The sequence below is a fragment of the Mixophyes fleayi genome, chromosome 8 (assembly GCF_038048845.1).
Source record: "Mixophyes fleayi isolate aMixFle1 chromosome 8, aMixFle1.hap1, whole genome shotgun sequence".
NCBI classification, from domain to species: domain Eukaryota; kingdom Metazoa; phylum Chordata; class Amphibia; order Anura; family Limnodynastidae; genus Mixophyes; species Mixophyes fleayi.
Window position 1 is genome coordinate 132,758,745 of NC_134409.1, and position 22,333 is coordinate 132,781,077.

At 41.3% G+C, this 22,333-nt stretch overlaps 1 long non-coding RNA gene across 3 annotated transcripts in view; it reads left to right on the plus strand.

Annotated features, from left to right (window-relative positions):
* LOC142099774 (uncharacterized) overlaps nucleotides 1–22,333 on the plus strand; it is a 119,521-nt gene that overhangs the window by 47,842 nt on the left and 49,346 nt on the right. For all 3 annotated transcript variants that reach the window (XR_012678606.1, XR_012678605.1, XR_012678607.1), the window contains one exon: nucleotides 20,172–20,274. This is a non-coding gene — a long non-coding RNA (uncharacterized LOC142099774). The remainder of the gene's footprint in view (nucleotides 1–20,171; nucleotides 20,275–22,333) is intronic.

Sequence of the window (22,333 nt, forward strand, 5' to 3'; positions counted from 1 at the left end):
TTATCGTCCTAAACAAGGCTAGTGTGTATGCAGTCCATGGACCGAGCGATCGGAACATCGATCGCATGTAAAATCGATCGGCATAAAAAGTTGGTGGAAAATTCTGTAGTGTGTACCCAGCTTAAGAGAGAGACAGGGGGCAGATAGAACTCCAAGAAAACCCTTAAGAGGAATATTGAAATTTGCAAATTGAAAACAATCAGTTTGATAGTAAAATCAAACCATTCAAGACATAAATTTTGTGTTGGTCTACCTTCTACCCTGTGTATTTGTCTTGCTTCATCTAAGCTGGATGTTGTATGTGAAGGTATTGGTCTTGTCATTTAGCAAGGAGGTGCCAACAGGCTGTGTGCATAGTCAGCTACACTGGGGGGCTGTGTCAGAGCTAATTTTTATGACATAACTCGGCAGGGGGTCAGCAGATGTAAAGTATCTTTTGAAGTCCTAAATAGGATACTAGCTATAAAGTCTAGTATGTTCTATATACTAATATAGGAAAAGGAGTGCATTATAGACATTATTTTCATAATTCGTATAGGGATCAATGTCTGCGTGTATGTATAATCAGTGAAGATAGGTTCCGAACACATGTCGAAATGTAATGCTAACTCCTTAGTGAAGATATGGTAACAACATATTGTCCCCATTAATATAACTAATATAGTCATATTTCATATGTATCTGTGTGAACAGTTGATTAGAGGTATCTACTAGAATGTCTTGGCCAAGGAATATGCCATTTCTAATAATTTTCACCCAATTGTGTGAGCGGTGTAAGCTATAAAAGGCTGTTGTAAAACACCATTAAAATTCAAACAGCCCTCCTCTATCTGCCTCACAGGAATCTGAGGGTTGGGCTGAAAAAATCAGGTCTATAAGGTCATTGTATGTGATCAATAATTGTCATTTCTTTGACAGAATTTTATATTGAAGATTTGTCCACTTTCCCAACCTCCCCCAGGTGCTGCTGCACAAAACTAAGGGAGTTTTCTGTTTCTGTTTTTGTTCCTTTAATACTGTATGCCACTTTATTATTGTTGTTTTTCTTTTGTTGCTTTAAGCAATGTGGCTATTTTGACGCATTAAAATCCATTTAACAATGTTCTGCCTTTGCATCCTTAACAAATTCATGTGCTAGATAGCTTGGTTAGTCAAAGTGCTACATGACCGAAATACAGAGTATTAATTATAACATTGGTTTATCTAAAGTTTAATTGTAGTAGATACAAGTTGTGATGGTATTTTAAATTAGGGGGAGTAATATCATTAAAGTTTTGATCTTGAAAACAAAATCTTGGCGGTGGCGATTTTGGATTATTAGAGAATGTGAAGTACAATTTTGTGGGGTTTTCGATCATTTTTTTAGACCATGTAGTCTTGTCACAGACCCATCACGTAGACTCTGGTGAGTGCTGGTTTCTGACTTCTCCTTACAAGAGCTTCTAACCCTGATTGCTTCCTATTTGCACTTTGCTGATTAAATACTAGGCTTTAATTTGGTAAATTGTATTTGCAGGTTTGCAGCTTGGACGGGGTTAATCTTTGCATAGTACTACTCTTTAACACTATCCGTTCCGTACAAAAGAAACTTTAAGCGTTCAGATCAATGTTCATCAGTTTCCCAGTCTGTGGCATCACAAGAAGTAATTACACCTATCATCAAAAATTCAATCACAGCGCCATTCTTTGTTTATGCAGTGAAGTCTTGAATTACAAGCCCCCACATCATAAAAAAAGGAGAAAAAAAATTCTAATATGAGCAGATCAAAGTCCGAAAAAATGGAATGAAATACAGGTTTCTCAGAGGACGGAGAAGAGGAGGAAGGAAGACATTCCAGAATGAAGGATTGTCTTTACTTGGCGATGATCAAAGGCAAAGACGGGTTTTCATCTTTTATGATGCTGGTGGGAGATAGGAAAGGGGAAAAAAAAAGTATATCATTTTTTTTATTATTCAGATTAGTATCTTAAGGCTTTTACCTCTCTTTACAGGGAGTGAGAGAAGGAAATGTCAGTAATACTGAAGGGTGAACAATTTCTGACAAGTGTTTAATATCGGTACTTGTGTGTTTTTGGGAAGAGGTAGCGAAAAGAAAACAAAGATGTATTCATCTCGGAGGTGGGCTGAAACTACGGCCCGTCGCCCGGACAGTGGGTGTAATAACTAGATCTAAACTCTCTGGTAAGTGTAATAGATTATAGGTAGACTACTTGTGGCCCTCCAGTTGTTGTAGAACTACAAGTTCCAGCATGTCCTGACAGTCTTTGTTCATTGCCGTTGAGAAGAGCACATGAAGCTGCTAGTAGGGCACGTTCTCTGCTGATAAGTAACACTGCTCCTTTGTATTCCTTAAGAGACAAAATAAATTGTGGAAATGGCACTGTACAATTATTGTGTATGTATGTGTGTGTCTCTCTATCTTGATTTATCATCATTATAACATGATAATATTAATAGTAACACGTAAACAGAATGCATATTAACTTATGTACTTATTACATACAAGACTCAAAGTTGCGTGGCTTTAAATGTTCTAGTGTTGCCCTCAGTTGCACTGCACATTTGTATATTTATTTATATATATATATATATATATATATATATATGTGTGTGTGTGTGCCTGTAGATATATATTACACACACCACTATACACATATATATTTAACTCACAGCACTGGGGTCATGAGTTCGATTCCCGACCATGGCCTTATCTGTGTGGAGTTTGTATGTTCTCCCCGTGTTTGCGTGGGTTTCCTCCAGGTGCTCTGGTTTCCTCCCACTCTCCAAAAACATACTGATAGATTAATTGTCTGCTATCAAAATTGACCTTAGTCTCTGTCTGTCTGTGTGTGTGTATATTAGGGCATTTAGACTGTAAGCTCTAATGGGGCAGGGACTGATGTGAATGAGTTCTCTGTACAGCGCTGCAGAATCAGTGGCGCTATATAAATAAATGGTGATGATGATGATGATCTGTAAACGACCAGATCTGCAGCTAATTTGAATGCACACAAGAAGGCCAAGATTTTACAGATCTGATTGGTCGGTGGTCCCGCCCATTCATTCTGATTGGTGACCTCACACACCCCATTGTGTTCATTAGTCCTAACAGTTGGCATGTATGCTGGTTGTAATTCTCATTACCCCTCCTAATCCAATACTTGCCTTTTGTACACTGGATTTAATTCTCATGATCGCTCGTCATTCTCTTACGAACAGCTGCAAATACCTCATCACTGGATGTAATTCAAATAGCAAAGCTGTTCACATGATATGCTGCACTCTAGCACAGGTATTTTGTTCTAAAAAAAAAAATCATTCAATTCACATTACACAAAAATATTAAATGATCTGAGCTGCATCGTGGAGGGGGCCAAGAAAAACACAGGTGGAACAACTTCATCCAGGCAAAATTCAATCACTGGCTGCGGGGTTAGACCGTAGAATTTATCCTCACAGCTGCTTAGTTCAAGGACTGTGTGCAGTTTCTAGGGAGGTTCAGGAGGAAAGCAACATAAAATTACTGCATACAATAGCAGCATGGTGTAGTCCACCTACCTAGCCATCCCCAGGTAAGTACATCACAAAAGTCACTGTACCCAATAACGTCTTCATTCCAAATCATTACTCCATGCCCAAACTTTAAAGCATTAAATGTACCTCAAGTAATCTGAGCCAGGTTCTTGAACAGTATATACCTGCATTGTATCCTCAGTATCTAAGAAACCGTAATGGTGCTTCACCCAAGGCTTGTTCCCTTTAGGTTCCTTTCCCCTATAGCAGTCTGTAGGCTACCGTTATATTTGAGATGTATGAAATAAGCACAAATCTATTCTAAAAGTAACCCACTAAGACGTCGGACGGACAAGTTAGGAACTGATTTATTAAGGCACTTTCTAGTACACTGTTTGTTTGTTCTTTGCTGTCATCTATCCAATCAGGTTACAGTTTCTTTTGAATTTGTTTCAGATTTCTCCTAGTGTAATTGGGTGGAACATGGATCATGCACACTATTGGTAAATCTACTTTCTTTAGTAAATCAGCCTCTTGATGGGTCGGTTGGCCATTATATAACATCTGACAAATTACAAAACGTAACAAATTATTTCAGATTTTAGGTGACTAAGAGGTCTCAAATAATTTGTGGGATGCATACATAGTGGAGGTAATTAGATAATTTCCACTGTGTAAAATTAAAGAAATGGGCAGCATGCTACTCTCCAAAATGATTGGCTAGATAACCTGGGCTGGTTTCCAGTATAACCGGGGGACCATAAGATCACCGTCATACTTTGGCTTTAGTGAAAAGATCCTGATGGTTGATCTGCACAGGTCTGGTGCCTCTATGGAAAGAAGTATAACAATAAGTCCTTTATTCCTCCCAAAGGCCACCAGCCCCGCTAAAAAACACTGGACTCCTCCCAAAACTGCTGGACTGTGTGGCTGGGTAATTAGCAAAATTGTGACCCCTGGAGTGGCAACTTTGCCTCAACAGTGGTCCCAGTATAATGAGCAGGGGTCCCCTGCCTGCTACGCCAAAAGAATAAATAAGAAAACACAATTTTATGTAAACTTTTTTTTTAAGACTCCACAATAACCTTGTTTGCAATTTATTATTCATCCAAATGGGAGGGGGGGGGGAACGTGACAAAATGACATGTGGCCCATACGAGACGGCTACTGCCAGGAATATTGGCCAGTGACAACCATATTCTCATACTGACTTGCTGGCTGCCTGAGATTCTCGGCTATAGTCATTAAGTGTCCCTTGGCCATAGTGTGCAGCTAGTTAGTAGAATTTTTTAATGGGGATTTTTTTAAATATTTCGTTGAAAGAACAAAAAAAAGATCTTATTTTCATTTTCACTTTCATAATGTCAGACTCCTTAGCCGTTCTGGCTGTAAGTTCGGACTCGAGGGCGGTTGTAAGTTTGTGCATGGTGTCAACATCACCAATTAAATGTTTACACTGGAGCCCCCATCCAAGTTTCAACACTGGTACTGACACTGTGTCAGATAATTGAACGTTTACCAGTAATCCAGTGTTCCTGACCTTGGCGTCTTACCTGATCTCGCTTCCGGTTTGCCCTTTGATTCCTGATTCCACGCCCGACCTATCTGTCCACACTTCAGAATTCTGGAATTAGTCAAGATCCCACTGCTGCTTGTCCTGCATCCATCCATTGAAATCCTTCCCAGCATCAAGTTTTCTGCCAGTAATTCCCTGAAAGTGGGATCATGAATGATGAAAGTTTCCGGGAGTGTTTTATTCAGTTTAGGATTATTTTACCATTGTGCATTTGTTATTGTTTCTTTGGTATGCTATCGTTTGGTAAGTTGTCAATCTAGGATTACAAACCTTATTAATTACTCGGCCAGTGGGACTAGCAAGTGTGACTGGAAGAGCCCCAGTGTTATTCAGGGGGCTGGTAGCCTCTGTGCAGGGAGGGGGGGGGGGGGGGAACGTGCTGTTTTATTTCTCTGGTTCCCCTATACCAGTCCAGCCCTGTGCTGACCAGTCTGGAACTGGATCACATTGTAACTGGGACCCACACACAGTAGTTAAGGATGTGGTGAGGTGGGCACACCGCCGTTTTCTAAAATTATTTATATTTTAGCTTACACCGTACACTGCATGGGGAACTAAGTCTCATTAAAATTACAGGATGAGGCTTTCGGATTTGGAGTTTTCGTACACGGCAAGGAACACCCCTGAAAATGCCCCCTCCGTCTTTTTACCTCAATACAGTAGTCATAGTATAATTTCTGTACTGGGCAGCAGGGTGGCTTAGTGGTTAGCACTTCTGCCTCACAGCAGTGGGGTCCTGAGTTTGATTCCTGACCATGGCCTTATCTGTTTGTATGTTCTCTCCGTGTTTGCGTGGGTTTCCTCCGGGTGCTCTAGTTTCCTCCCACAATCCACAAACATACTAGTAGGTTAATTGGCTTGTATCAAATTGACCCTAGTCTCTCTATCTGTGTGTGTATGTTAGGGAATTTAGACTGTAAGCTCCAATGGGGCAGGGACTGATGTGAGTGAGTTCTCTGTACAGCGCTGCGGAATTAGTGGCGCTATATAAATAAATGATGATGTACTGCTGCAGCGATGCATCTACTCCATACTCCACTATCGCAGCTTTACTCCGTCCACCTCCTCCTCTGCCTGTGATTACTTCTCCTCCACAAAACCTATTCACCTAGGTGGAAATTTAATGCATGCAGCAGGCACAAGAGGGCATTTGTATTGCGCTCTGTAAATTGCAGTACAGGCAGCAATACTGCAAGCTGAAACAATATTCAGCCTAATTATTAAGATGGAACTAGGGACACCACGGAGGCATACTCTCCTCTCCGGGGATGTCTAGAGAGACACACACAGATTTTAGGGGAGTCCGCCTGGAATCCCGGGGGACTAGACCACACTCACTGACCCTTCTCTTTCTTGTGAAGTGGTGAGGCTTTGGTGCAATTGATATTATCCGTCCCCGTCTCCACATTGCAAGCGCGTGACTTCCATCACCGTGCATCGGTGGATGGTGCAAAGAACGTCCTAATGTCCTGAAGTTCCAAAAATTAGGCAAATATGGCATGAGGCACAAGTGGTTTGATAGGCTGTCCCCAATCTCTCCCAATCTCTATAGATGACAGATGCACCCTAATCGTTAGGGTACAGTACTATGCTCCAGTTGTGCATTGATTTAGGCTTAGACCATAAGACACTCCGTAAATCTATATTGTCTTACAATCATCCAGCAAATCTATCTTGTGATAGGAATCCCACGCGCTTCTCTCTCCCTCTCTGTTTTATCTCACAAAGCAGCAGGTCCAGAGATAAGAAAACTGACAGGTTTTTTTATTATTATTTTTTTTTTTACTTCTGCTTTTGTTGCCCTCTTGGCGATCTCCATCTCTGCTGTCAGCAGCCCTGTGTTTCAGTGATAAACATTATTTACTCCGCACTCTTTGATCAGAAACAGTAACTCTCTCTGATATGACCTCTGACCCTCGCTCTTGTGTTCTTACAACAGTACCACACTGCGCTGATCGATACTTAGTGGGAAATTTGTTATTGATAGTGTGATGTGAACGCCATATATCATCACACTTAGCAGCACAATTTGTAAGCGTCTGTTCTGCAAACAATTTTTTTTTCTTAATAATTGAACATATTACGGTCCTGTGTGTCCACTGCCAATATATTTCTTATTCATTTACACAATATAATCGATCTATAATATTGGACTTACACGCAGCGGGTATCAGGGAATTTGGACAGATTCGCAATGTATATGATCCGATAATGATCCGACCATTAACAGATATGTTCATGAGTGCAATCCACATATGGGCCCAGACGGAAGTGAGCTGGCTGCTTCATCAGAAGAGCAGATTGGTGGCTTCTCATTCAGTTTGTGACCAAATTAGGCATTAATAATGGTGTCCACTAGTGTCCAACTTAAGTAAAGTTTGTTTTCATGTTATTATTTCAATAAATGTTAAGTAAAAGATGGGTGATGAGTCGTTCATAATACTTCCACCTATAACGGTGTGTATACTAGTAAACTGGCCACTAGAGCATTGTCCGTGGCTAAAATAATGTTGGTTGTATGATGCATCTGTTTTCATCTAATTTGCATGGCACCACAGAATCCGCAGGCCGCGCAATCATACCTCCTAACTGTCCCGATTTCAGCTGGACAGTCCCGAAATTATGGCTCTGTCCTGCCCAGGGACATGATCAGTGTCAGACTGGGGCATGAAGGGCCCATCGGGGGACTGCAACGCTAGAGGCCCACCAGAGGGGGTGTGGCCAGCCATCATAGAGGTGAAACCAGATACTAGAGGGGGAGTGGTCAGCCCACGAAGGACAGCTAGCACGATAGTGTAGTATATAAAGAATGCAGTGTGTATATAAAGAGTACACAGTCTTGACCTGCCCCTTAGATTGGGCAGAACAGTCGCCAAAAATCGGGATTGTCCCACTAGAATCGCAACATTTCACAGACTATACTGCTCTCTCCTACCTGTTCTTGTCACTTTCACCACCTGTGGCTGCTGGTTTCTTTAGTTGTGGCTTGTCTGCATCCTGGAATGTTGGGGTCCCTATTTGGAAAACAATGGATACATTTAGAATATTCCAACCAGCCCCAGCGTTAAATCAATAGGACCCACAATTAACACTTAGGCCTTCCTCCACACCAACATTAAAGTAATAGTATTCCCATTTAATTAACCTATTTCCCTCCCTCCAGATAGCCCCTACTAATAAATTAATCGCATTTACGTATAATAAAAATACCTATTTACCGACCCTGGACATGATCGCTAATGGGCAGCCTCTGGGGCGTAGCCATGCCCCCATCGCGATGTGACCATGCCCCCATCGAGACAGGCAAGTCCCGCTGCCGGGGAACATGCGTGTCGGGAGGGTATGTACAATCAACAAAAAAAATAACAAAATGCACAGTAAGTAAAGGAAACAATCAAATCAGTAAAAATCAATACAAGAGACAGTAGAGAAAGCAACTACATAAGACACAACTAGAACAAAGGAAACATTACAAAAAGGATGTGGAAACAGGAGGCAAAGAGGGCCAAACTTGTGAGGTCTAACATGCCGTAAGATTAGGGAAGGAAACGGAAACGATAGAGGTTCCCTCTGATGTTTTGCCCTAGCCCAAGGAACTTTGGCCATAGGCAACAATCTCCGACCACAGCTCATTTGGAAACGCAGCCAGAAAGTGCACATTTAACCTACCACGGAGGCCTCCATGTTGTAGGCTGAAGCGGTATTTAGGAGAACGCTGACTATCAATCATAAGACGTTTATTACATCACTGAATCCCAATAAACTCTGGGATCTATTATAGATATCGGGTCCTACAGGAATTGTTGCATGAAAAAAAAAAAAAAACAACTGAAATTTCAACACTCATAAAACGATCCTTCTGAAATGAATATTTTTCCAGTTGAAGGGAGTTCCTCTAAACTGACTCGCTGACCTTTCTGCCAAATAATCATTTTTCATTTCTCATGTATCGCTCGGTTTACAGTACGTTACTTCCATCAGTTTCCTTCTCTGCTTCGGTTTGACATAAAATAACAGGACGCACTAATTGCACTCTTACAAATGACTATTTTTTGGAAATTATTAGTTTATGTCAACAACCAACTCACTTTTCAGCTATAATTTGTGTAGTAGGGGAGGGAGGGTGGTGGGGGGGAGGGGGGAACGACGAACGGCTCAATCATTTCCATGTTTTTAATGTTGCCCCCTGGTCACACAGTTGAATAATGGTCACAGACCGGGACTGAGATAAAGGATTGTTTTGTTAGAATGATGCCGCAGTTTTCACATCACATGTTACTTTGTAGATACCAGTGATATCCAAAGATAAGGTGGATTCTCTTCTCTGGTTTTACATCTCACTTCTGTATTGAGGAGATAAAAGTGGTTTGAGACACTAACTGCGATACACTGGAAGCTGCTTTCAGCCATACGTACGTGGTTTATTGTTGTGTATGTGTTTGACTTGACGCGATATTTTTCACAAGTAAATAGTATTTTCATTGAGAGCTATATTTACGCTGTAATGTATATAGTATATCAGCTTACTGCTAATCGTGAGTTTTGAACAAGAAGAGGTTGTTTTCATGACAGCATTTATCGTGTCTACCTTGTATGTCCGCAACTGCGGTGCCTACCAAATCAACAGTAATAAGCATCCTGTGTATGATATTCCTAATTCCCAATCCCAATCCACCTCTGTATAATAAGTACGTAATGACAGCATTATTTTAAATGACCGTAACGCCACAACTTTTCTTATTAATGCTCTGCTGTCCTGTGGCTTGTCTGACACTGCGGAGCACTGCAGAGCCTTGCAAGTCATCCATTATAATGATAAACTACATACTGCTGATTCCCTCAGCATTACACTATACTTTAACAACATTAATCTTATCACTATACATTCTTATCTATAAATAAAGACACAGACAACTTTGTAGTGGCAAATAACGTAAACTTTTTATTTATTATTTATTTGTTTACTATTAACCTATGAAAGGGTGGCGGCGAGAGCGATACAATCAGCTAACAACTAATAGCGAAACCGAACAGTGTATGGCCCACAGGCACTAACCACTGGTCCCAGGCACCATAGTCCTTTACGATCGGCCGGTGCTAAATCTGGTGTCATCGTGACCACTCCCCTCTGGGCTCCCCAAGACGTACGCGCACAGTGCAGGTCAAGGGGAGCCCAGAGGTACCAAGAGCCAGGGCGCTTCGAAAGGAGTAGTGAGGTGCGGCCAATCGGCGGTAGCACCGTATGAATTAGTCGCTGATTGTAAAAGCTCTCCTGCCTGCCAACCTTTCCCATTTCTTTCTTCTACTAAGCCCTAACTTAATGCAAACAGGGAGGGTGGGCGGGAAATCCCGATGACAAGAGGAAGTTGAACTGCCTAGTCAGTGGTATATATCAAAAGTCTCCTCCTACTTTCCCCCTAACATCCGGGAACCAAACACCTCCCACACTTAACACTGTAATGTCCGTGCCTGCTTCATGACAAGCAGCTGTGTTTATCTGCATTCAGCTTAAGGGCTTCATTTTTAAAAACTCAGGAATGAGGCTCAAGGTGCCTCGGTGTTCAAAAGGCCCTTGGGAATTGATAGGCTTACACATTAATAATGGTTTACCCCCCCCGCAGTGCATGTTTTCCATATTTCCTTGCTGGAGTAGGTGTATTCATTACTGTTGGGGCAGCACGGTGGCTAAGTGGTTACCACTTCTGCCTTACAGCACTGGGGTCATGAGTTCAATTCCCAACCATGGCCTTATCTGTGAGGAGTTTGTATGTTCTCCCCGTGTTTGCGTGGGTTTCCTCCAGGTGCTCCGGTTTCCTCCCACACTCCAAGAACATACTGGTAGGTTAATTGGCTGCTAACAAATTGACCCTAGTCGGTGTGTATATTGGGGAATTTAGACTGTGAGCCCCAATGGGGCAGGGACTGATGTGAGTGAGTTCTCTGTACAGCGCTGCGGAATCAGTGGCGCTGTTTAAGTAAATGGTAATAATAATAATAATTACTGTCCGAATTTGGGAATCACTGTTGTAAGGAATGGAAACTGCACTGATTAATAATTTCTTATTGAGAGTGATATAAACGCCATGTAGGATAACTCAGCAAATGAGAGGATGGAGAGAAGGAGCCGTCATTTCACATATTGTCTTGTTTATCTATATTAACAGTTTGGAAGCAGTCAGATTAGCTGCTTCTGGAATATATATCAAACTGCTCAGCACAGCGTTATTTCCCACAGAAAGTCAGTTGGAGAAGTCTATCGCAGTGTAAATGTTGCTCATGTATTAAAATCAATACTTGGCAGGTAACATTTAATACTGACAATCTTGTTATCAGATCAAAAGAATTGTCCCAGATGAGTGGTGAACTAGAATCCGGTTAGTGTTGCCAAATGTCGCTTAATCTTTTGACAATACTAATGTCAAATTGTAACTTGTTACCAAGAAAAGATAGAGGTCCGTAAAAATTTCTTTGAAGGGTTGGAAATGTTGCTTCTAACACCAGATTCAGTGATTTATTGGGATAATGGGCAAAGGTTGAAGTGGATGGACCTGTGTCTTTTTTTCAACCTAACTATGCAACGATGTATAAGTGTATTACTATGTGTAAGTATGTATACGTGTGTTACTATGTGTAAGTATGTATACGTGTGTTACTATGTGTAAGTATGTATAAGTGTGTTACTATGTGTAAGTATGTATAAGTGTGTTACTATGTGTAAGTATGTATACGTGTGTTACTATGTGTAAGTATGTATAAGTGTGTTACTATGTGTAAGTATGTATAAGTGTGTTACTATGTGTAAGTATGTATACGTGTGTTACTATGTGTAAGTATGTATACGTGTGTTACTATGTGTAAGTATGTATACGTGTGTTACTATGTGTAAGTATGTATAAGTGTATTACTATGTGTAAGTATGTATACGTGTGTTACTATGTGTAAGTATGTATACGTGTGTTACTATGTGTAAGTATGTATACGTGTGTTACTATGTGTAAGTATGTATAAGTGTGTTACTATGTGTAAGTATGTAACTAGGGATAAGTATAATAGAACCTACTTATAGCAAATGATCGGATATTAGCCGGGCAGCATCACATATCGTCAGTAACATGGTAAATTCTGTAGGAAGCGCCTGTGATCACATTAGGTACCCCGGGAGCATTAACCAAGGTCATGCCCACCTGGTACCTCCCCCATCACCGGGCACATAGCCCAAGCATGTGCCTATCATTGGTGTTTCCCTGTGTTACCCCGACAGCTTTACTGTATACTTATACATATTTATACATCCTCTGTCTGTCAGCCGCTGTGTGTTCTCCCCCCTCAGAGATAGTGTGTGTCTGCACAGACCCCTGTGATTACCCCCTGCAGTCAGACCTGACGCAGAACTCGTCTTCATTTCTATGGGGCGAGTTAGAGTTGAACATTAAAGTTGCGCATATGTGAATACGCGTCTGCACACTGATGTTTCCATACCTGTATTTTGAGTTAGACGCCCCTTTACTATCATTGTTTCAGGGGCTGTGCTCCTCTCCACCTGGCCCTATACCCCCCCCCCCCCCACACCCCCCTCCTTCGGCGACAACTATAGTTCTGCCACTGTATAAGATTAAAAGCAGCACAAACTGTGTATAATCATATTATGCTACCCACAGTGCGCTCTATATTGTGTCTCTGAGATGTAACTAGTATGCCCATTGGTGGTAATACACAGTACATGTTGTAATGCCCAGTAATATGCTGCTTAGCAATAATACAAGGACAGTAATATACTAGTCAGTAGCAGTGGCAGCTAATATACCCACCAGTACTAATGCCCATGTATATAGTATAAACCCTCCAACATTAATGTCCTGTAATATGCCCAGTAACACTGATTAGTAGTATTAATAACTACTATACCCATCAGTAGTAATGGGCATTTATATACCAATCAACAGTAATGCTTACTAATCTGTCCATCAGTGCCTAGTAATATGCCCGTCTAAGTGATGTGCGGGTGCCACTAATTGTTGCATGCCCGTAAAACAGAGATGAAATTCCCATTGGCAGCGGTCAGGATGGGTCCTGCTTACTGAGGATGCCAGCTGTAAAGATGGCGCAGCGAGGAGGAGGAGAGGTGCTCCTGCGCAGTTATTGGCTGATAGAGTTCAATTTCCTGCCCTGTCCTCAGGGCCCTCTTAAGAACATCTTGGGCCCCCGGGCACAGCAGTACACTGGGCCCCTATATATACAAAAATTAATTACAAAAAGATTATATATATATATGGGCCCTGCAGCCCAGGGGGGCCCGTCGGAGGCAGCAAAAAAAAAAAAAACCCTGAAAAAAAAGAAGAAAATACTTACCTTGCAGTCAGCTGGCAATCCGGCTCCCCCTGGGCTGCAGGGCACCTGCCCATTGTGCCCAATGGGAAAGACGGCCCTGCCTGCCCTCAACTCCAGCAGCCAATGACAGCTCTGCGCAGAACAAGAAACAGCTCTATTATCTAATAACAGCGCTGACAGGTGTAAGCTTTGTTTCCAATTATGCATATTGCTTTTCCAACTCTTTGTTCTACCTCTACAGTAGAGTAAAAGGGGTGGTGGGGGGCACCCCATGATTGGCACCTTATCCTCTTTTGTTTTTTTGTTACGTAACTATATATTTGATCATTATCACATACTATTATTCAAATATTGTACTATTTGTAATTTGGTCCCCAAGCACTAGGGGTGCTGTTCTGTTGGAGGCAATGGGAGATATTACATTTACCCTCAGTGGAAGCAAACAAGTTGCTTATCTGGCTAACATTATTATATGCAAATATTTAGACACATAACATTTTCTGTGCAAATACAATACATATGTTAGATGTCCTATTGAGCATTTGTAGAAAAATCAAGTAAAATAAACCCTGCATACAAATTGTATATATTTTTCCTTTACCAGTTATCAACGTGTGTAAGGATTGAGATGTTGTTCCTGTGAGTTCTACGAAGAAGTTCTCCCAGGAATTTCCCCCTCCATGTAAATTAGAACAAGCTCGTATCGCAGCCTAGTTTTTTTTTATTTTGGCATAAAGACAGATTGGTCAATGTGCTGAGGACAGCTTCCAATCACCCAGGGTAACATTCCCCCACATTAAACTTTTAACTGAAGACTCCGAGTTAAAATATGTTCTTAATAAAGTATAACATTTTACGGCCATTATGCGATACACTCAACTTAAAAAGCGCAGAACTGCTGAGAAAGTCATTTCCAATGAAGCTCTCGGATTTCTATACTTGGGTCAAGAGCCCGGGGAGAAAAATTAAAGAAAACACGAACTCATGCACAAATTAATTAAAGATATTTCCACTAATATATTGGAGCAGTGTCCCGAGGCAAGGCCAAGCTTCTCTGTGAAATATGGTAATATTCAAGCTGTGGTTTTTCCATAGAAATAAGCAGTTCAAAAACGTTTAAAATCAAATAGGCAGCTCCATGTGACGGAGAGGACCGGAGTCTGGGGAAAATCTGCAGAATTGGAAAGCACTTCAAATAAATCAATGCTAAGAAAGCCTGGAGGAGAGTAGAGAAAGTATCGCTCACTCCGCATCCTAATGTCAGAGCAGATTGGGGCCCTACTAATTATTATCTTTCAGTCTTGTACAGGAAATAGGTACAGGTAGAAACTGAAACCGTTTTAGGAAGACTTTATTTTAGGATAAAATGGTTTTGCATTTTAAATGGACCACCTACTATTCCTAATTCACTCAGGCATATTACAGACCTGCGACTATCCGTAAGGTACTAAAAAGGATCATTTATAAATACAGTCTGGATATTTGACTAGACAAATGGAGGATCCAAAAAACTGAGACGTTACTGCTGTAAATTTAGAATCTTCCTATCAAATTTGAGGACAGTTTCTTTTTCTAAATTATTATTATTATTATCATCATTTATTTGTTAGGCGCCACAAGGTTTCCGCGGCGCTGTACACAGTACAAACAGTAGACCATACAGGGTGACATAGTACAGAACAATAAACACAAAGTACCAATACTTCAGAAACTCTGGGCAGACTTGTGGGTAAAGACGGAGCAGAAGAACAGGTATGGAGACAGGAGGGGAGAGGGGCCCTGCTCATACAAGCTCACATCCTAAGGGAGGGTGAACAAACAGGCACAAGAGGGAGCCATTAAAGTAAGGGAGAGAAAGGTGGGGCTAGGAGAGAGAGGGGATAACGAGAGGAGGAGGATAGCGAGGGAGTAAGAAGGTAGGTTTAGGTGGATGATTGGTAGGCTTTGAGGAACAGGTGAGTTTTAAGTGCACGTTTGAAGGAGCACAGACTGGGAGAGAGACGGATGGAGCGAGGGAGATGTCCAAGTTCAGTCCTCAAGGGCTACCAGCAGTTCATGTTTTCAGGATTTCATTAATCATGCACAGGTGAGTTAATCTATTTGGCTGGGTCAGTAATTATCCCACCTGTTTCTACAGACAGGAATCCTGAAATCATGAACTGTTAGTAGCCCTTGAGGACTGAACTTGGACACCTATGTTGAGGCTCATTTGTTCTAAACCTTTATCCCACTGTCTAACCAATATTCTTTCTCTGCGCCAACCTCAAAGTCGTTCCTGAACCATCTACTGCAACCTAACCTAAACTTCCCGTCCGTGCCAAAACCAACCCCCCCCCCCCTCACTTCCAACCATAACCTCCCATTAACTTTTACCTAACTGGCAACGGTGAGTGACCAGATCGGTAGTGGTGTACTGGGGATAAAACAGCCTAGGACAAGAGGAGACAGGGTAAGAACTTGTGAGCAATTGCTCACAAGCAATTGTACTCAGCGATCAATTGGTCTGGCAAGCAATTAACACACTTTTTTTCTTTACTTTTTTTTAATAAATTTCAGTACTATACATAAAGATCACAAACAGATATTATTTAACATTTTAACTCTTTTTAAATATAACAATTTTGTTTTTAAGTACTTATTTTTGGTGTTCTTGGAGCAACTTTGCATTTAAATTCTAATTCTACTTTTAACCAGTGTTCATGGACCGTGTCAGCTGTAACCACTGTTTGAATACAGGACTCTATTCATGTCTGGAACTGATACAGTAGCCATTAGTGATCTCCAATTAGGTGAAACCACATCAGCTAATATATACCAATGTCAGGAGATGCTCTGTGAACGAAAACTCTTCCAGCCCATCTGCTGGTTTTAATTTGCTTTTTTAAAAACAAATTGGGAGTCTGTGCGTGTGTTTACTGCTACAGTGATAAACAGATTAAACACTTTTCAGTAACTGAGATTCTCAGTTTGACACAGGAATTGTCAGTCGTGGAGTTTTAGTAACATCCCTGAGATGGGATCTTCCTTTTGTACCATTGTAAACTGTGATATTTTTAGCTGCATGAGGAGTTGGAAGAAAAACACAAGACCCCCTTGGCTACGAGGCAGTGCGTCAGCAAAGGGTTTAAACAGAGGTGACCAGACGTTCCCCTTTTCCATCCAGAACTCAACTGAAAAAGACACGGGAAAGAGCTCCAGAGGATCTAGAGCAACCGGAAAAAAAGCAAAGCGGTCATTAGAGGTCGCGAACTAACCGCAAACTATGCAGTCGCAGAGTATTTCATTTTGCGCAAGACTTGTCCCACTGTGCCCTAAACTGCACCTCACCGACATTCGGCAGGGAACAGATCATAGTGACCAGCAACTCCCATCAACAGTAAAATTTGGCACCCCAGCAATTGCCATATTGTTGCTTTAAGTCATGAGATAAGTAGGCACATGATGATCTATGGATACGGGGGGCAGCTACGTTTTGCAGCTATCAACCCTTATTGTATCTTGTTTCTTAGTGTTGTTACTTAATAAATAATACAGTAGAGCAGTCACTGGGCCTCCGATGTCTTATTATCTTGCTCCAACTCCCCGTTACATATGTGTGGCCCGTTTTATAAAACACTGTGCTTGAGGCCACAAGGGGCTTATTTAAGAAAATGTTGCAAGTAAAAATGTGTTACAGCCAATCAGATATCAGCTTTCATTAATCTGTCTACACTAGACTGATACAAAGCTGGAATTGGATTGGTTGCTACGGGATACAACACACATACATCCTGTTCGTATATAACTATCAGATGTCACTTGGTTTCCTCGTACATCATACTTGTCTACTCTACCGGAATGTCTGGGAGTTCAGGATTCCCATCCCGGATCCAACCCACTTCCCTATTGAAGTTGGTTGGATGTGGGCCAGATGGCGCAATTTGTAGCAAATAATCACCGTGAATCGGTCGTCGGACCTACCATGCCATACATGTAGGTACGTGTTCTACATCTCCATCCTAGAAAGTCCAGCGGGATCTGGTAGTTTGCTCTGTTTAGTCAGTGAATCGATTTTTCGACCCAATGAGGGATTATCTAATATATATAAGCCTAGCGGCGTGTGTTAGTGTGTGTGGAAAAAACTATTTTCTCAGAAAGGGCTCATCCAATTGACCTGAAAATTGGTATACTGACATTATTTGACCCAAAAATTATAATAGTGAAGTCAGTTAACTTCCATCATCCCCCCTTCCCCCCAGTGGGAGGGGTAGTAAAGGCTAAATTTACCAGTTGAGGGCTCAAACTCTTGACCGTGTGGGTATTTATTTACCAGAGCCTGTGTTTGGTCATGGACAATTGTATGTCGCATTTTCACGAGTACGGAGAAACAGTGATGTGCAGGTTATGAATACTACCCTTCAAGGAAGACTGATTGAGCACAGCGATAAGGTGTTTAGCAGAAACGTTGTGTATCGAGAGGTTTTAGAACAGTAAGACGATGGAGATTAAGGATGTGGTGATGAAGATGAAGGATGAGGTGATGGAGAAGAATGATGAGGTGGTGACATGTGGACAAAAGGGCGCTTACGTCGGGAAGTTACGCTCTTCCCCTGAGGAGGCCTGGGCTAGCCCCAAATGCATGACAAGAACCTTTTTAACACCTTAAGTAGCTTGATTTGACTAGAATGCATGAGTATCATGCACGGGTTAACTTGTTACTGAAATAATTAGTAAATACACCACCTCCTTGTTTTTCCGTATAGTTACACCTTTTATTTCCCATCACAATGCCAGTTATATAAGATACATTTCTAACATATATTATCTACTCGTGCTCATATCGGCTACAATGATTTTCTCAACTTCCGGATAACTTAATTGTAATTAAGACTTCCAGAGAACCAGTCTTCCTTTTTTTTTTTTTTTTTTTTTTTTATAAATCTGTCCTATAATTAAACACTGTTGGGGATTTTAGGAAGTGGAGGTGCATAAAAGGTTCTCCTGTATTATGGGGTTAATGATTACTGATACAGAAAGCCGCTAGCTTCAGTTTGAATGAAGCGCAGTGTGTGTAGGTAAATCCTGAAATTCCCATTTTTGTTAATGGGCTCTGCTGAATATATCTGTGAACGCACAGAGCGTACCAGGAACTCGCAGGATTCTCCTGCACATTTGTATATATTTTGGCAGTGTTGGGTCCAGACAGCGAGAGTGAAGCACACACTGAAACGGAATGGGGGTAATATTAATGTATAGGATTCAATGCCCCAGGCACTGTATGTTTCATTAATTTCCTCCCCATTAAAGTAAAATGAGGATATCCTGTGGAGAATTGCAGTGAACCGTTCAGTCCCAAAAATTCCTCTGACCTGTACTTGGGAAAACATGGGGGCTGTACAGTACTCACTCAGCTTTACTCGTCGACAGAGAGATCCAAGTTATTTCATCTTTAGGCAACAGGTCTACTGTATGTAGAGCATCAGATCGCACAGAGATTTCGTTAGTGTTTAGCAGTTATCTTGTTTTTTTTTTTGCACTTGTTGAATTAAATGTATTCCTTTTGCTGTAAGACTTTTTGTATATTTAAGGCTCTCTTACATGTAGGGGTTTGTGGGTCCCCTGGGAGAACAAGTAACTTGTGGGGGGGCCCGATACTAAAACGTTGTTATATAAAATGTTTGTTTGCCCTGCTCTTGCCACCAGCCCGTACTATCCGCAAAGAATGGGGTGCAGCCTTGTCAGAGCTCCCTAAACAGTGCACACCTCGCTGCTGTACCATGAGGAGGGTGTCACCTGACAGGGGGCGGGACCATTAGATTGTGGTGGCCCCTGTGCGCTGGGGCCCCCTGTCTTGTGCCCTGTTTGCCCCGCCTGTAGTCCAGCTCTGTTTAACTAACATGTCAGGACAGCTCAATCTGTCACATAAAGGTAGTGTTTTAAAGGAATAGACTACTCACCATGGAAGCGTTCATTTTGTGGGGTGAACCAATATTCATGAGGATGTAGGGGCCTGATTCTTTAAGGATCTTAACTTAAGAAACTTCTTATTCAAGTCTCCTGGACAAAACCATGTTACAATGCAAGGGGTGCAAATTAGTTTTCTGCTTTGCACACAAGTTAAATACTGACTGTTTTTCATATAGCACACACATATCAACTTTAAATGTCATTGTATAAATAATCTATCAAGTATCTGTGTGAACGTCCTCTGAGTGTTTTCATTCCACTGCACAAGAAATATTAATGACCTTTCAGGAACAGGTCAGCTGTAACAGCCAGCTCTTGTGTCTAATTGGTCCATCACCCAAGTACCAGCCATCCAATCAGCTGCAATATACACACCAATGCCGTCAGCAGTGGGATCCAGAAGTCTGCTAACTGCAGTAGCTGGAGAAGGGACCATTGCTGATAGTTCCCGCTGGAACGCTAATACCAGAGGAGGATGGTTACTGTGAACAGTGGATGACGGTCTTTAAAGGACCACTAGACTAAACGTACAGATTGGCTTATATGAAACATCTACCAACATTAACAAATATAAATGTAAAAGGGTTCTAAATGGAATGTAAGTAAAAAAATATATATATTGGGAAATAGTATAGTGCAGGGATCCTTAAATCTCTGTTGTGCCACCTATGCTGTCCACAGACAATAGTGAAATACACAGTTCGGAAGCAGAATTATGGCAGCATCGTTTTCTCACAGAAATGTGGATGAGCCCAAAAAATGTATTTTGCCTTTCGGTTTATTTTGCTCCATTATTCACTGTTTCAGGCTGAAGAGAGGCTGACTGCGTCCTTCAATGGGATTCCCGACAGGAAGTCCCCTGTGTGCAAGAATATATCTCCCCTTCTGAGCTCAGGTGTCTTCAGTTCCGGTAAGTTCCTGAAATGTACAAATATGTTTGTGAACTTTACTAGTAGCTCTTTCTACTTAGAATAACTTGTATTTTCTGGTTAACGGTCACACACCTGGATGGCACCTTGTGTCGTGGCCGGAGGACTCCCAAATTATCACATTATCGGGAAACAGTCGGACTCACTGTAGCTCCTCTTGGCAGAAGTTTCGGTGGTACAACCATAAAAAATAAGAAAGCCGTAAGGTGATACAACAGTAAGTCAGTAACACAACAATGTAAATGGTGTCGTATTTCCATATAAACATTATCACTGAAAATAACACATATTTAATGACTGCTGCTATAATTTGCCATTCACACTTTACTAAAGCTTTTTGCGGAAAAAAAAACCATGAGATCCTTGCGTTGCTCCCTACTTCCCCTAACTGTTCTTCATCAATCAACCTGATTGGTTTCAATGCTTCTGTATACCTTTATCTAGGATGCATTATTAATTATAGACAGTGTAGCCAAATTAGTTCAGAATGTTTCACCCAATTTAGATACCCCAAGGAGTTATGGTGTATAAACCTTGTGTAAATAGTTAGACATGTGTACAATAATATTCATGTTGCATACATTTTTCTAGCGTCTATAAAGGTGTAAATGAATCTACCAGCGTTTAACGTCCTACAAAGGCATTTTTTTGGGCTGTTGTATAGATCCCATTCATTACAGAGATGTTTCCAGGTAAAGGGGACAGAAAAATTAGAAAGCAGGATATGAGGTCAGTCACAATCTCTTAAATTTGCTCATATCCTGGACAGAGGTTTAACATTAGATTAGGTTAGTGTATTTATACTTTTCCTGATTGGCCTTTTGTTCGGTCTTTCGGGGGCCACCATAACCCTTACATTTTGGCTCTGGTGAAAATGTTATTAATCTAGGAATTAATAATTAAAGATATCTCCTTTGCCGTACTGTGCCAGATTATCCAACATGGAAACAGATGGATCAAAGTGAGCAAGTGACAGTTCTAATGCGGTAACAATAGAATCACTGGGGATTGTTTTCAGAATCCAAAGAAAACCCACCTAGCATGGGGTCCGTGAAAGCCGGACGTACCAGACCTCTAGGAGGGTGCGTGTTACCAGGGCTAGTTGCAGAAATGAAAGTCTACAGCTGTAACAGATCATCTTTGGAATCTCGGCAGTGATTGCATTCTTTAAATGATACTCCACGATGACTCCCTGGTCGTGTCATACGTAGTATCTGACAGATCCGCTTCCCAAGATCGTTTGTTGCCGGCACAGAACCTGCCTGGGTGTAGGATTTGGGCTATCCACTGATGAATTTAATTTGTAATGTAGAGATTCTTGTACAGTATATTGATAATTTCTGAAAATACATTAAAATCCCAGATTCATAAACTTTAAAAATACATAAAAGTATTTTTTGCAAATGTTTTTTTATGATTGTGTGAATGATGTAATAATTACCTCCACATTTAGGTATGTTTTATGGTTTTGTGTAGCCTTTAAAAATGAATCAGAATTTTGTTGCACTGTAATGAACATGTAACTGTATTTGAACACATATTTATGTCTGACAGGTGAGTATCTTAATCTGAACATTTTAAGTCAACCTTTCACTATATTTTTCCTGCACAGCCATCTGAGAACAGATATATTGGCGCTGCGCGTGTCTGATAAATTGCGTCCTCGAACCGCTGTGAGGATTAAATTATTGTAAACACTCCATCATTAACCCTGTAGTCTGCAGCTCTCGCCTGCAGTAGTGACAGGGTTACACCCACCGTCCCAGCAGGAGAGACATCCATCAGAAGAGCTTGCAATCTAAATATTGCAATATAATCTAGACGGCTCGAGGGACAAGAAGAGGAAGTGGAGGGGGGGGAGTTGATAGGAGATTTGAAAAGCTGGGATGTGTAAGGGAATTGTCTTAATTAAAATTCTCCCTTTCATCGTTGTAATTATGCGCTAACAAGAATTTGCTTCCCACTTTGTCATTACGCCAACTTAAAAGAGGAAAGGGGGGGGGGAGGGATTTGACCGTCAAAACATCATGTTGTATTAAA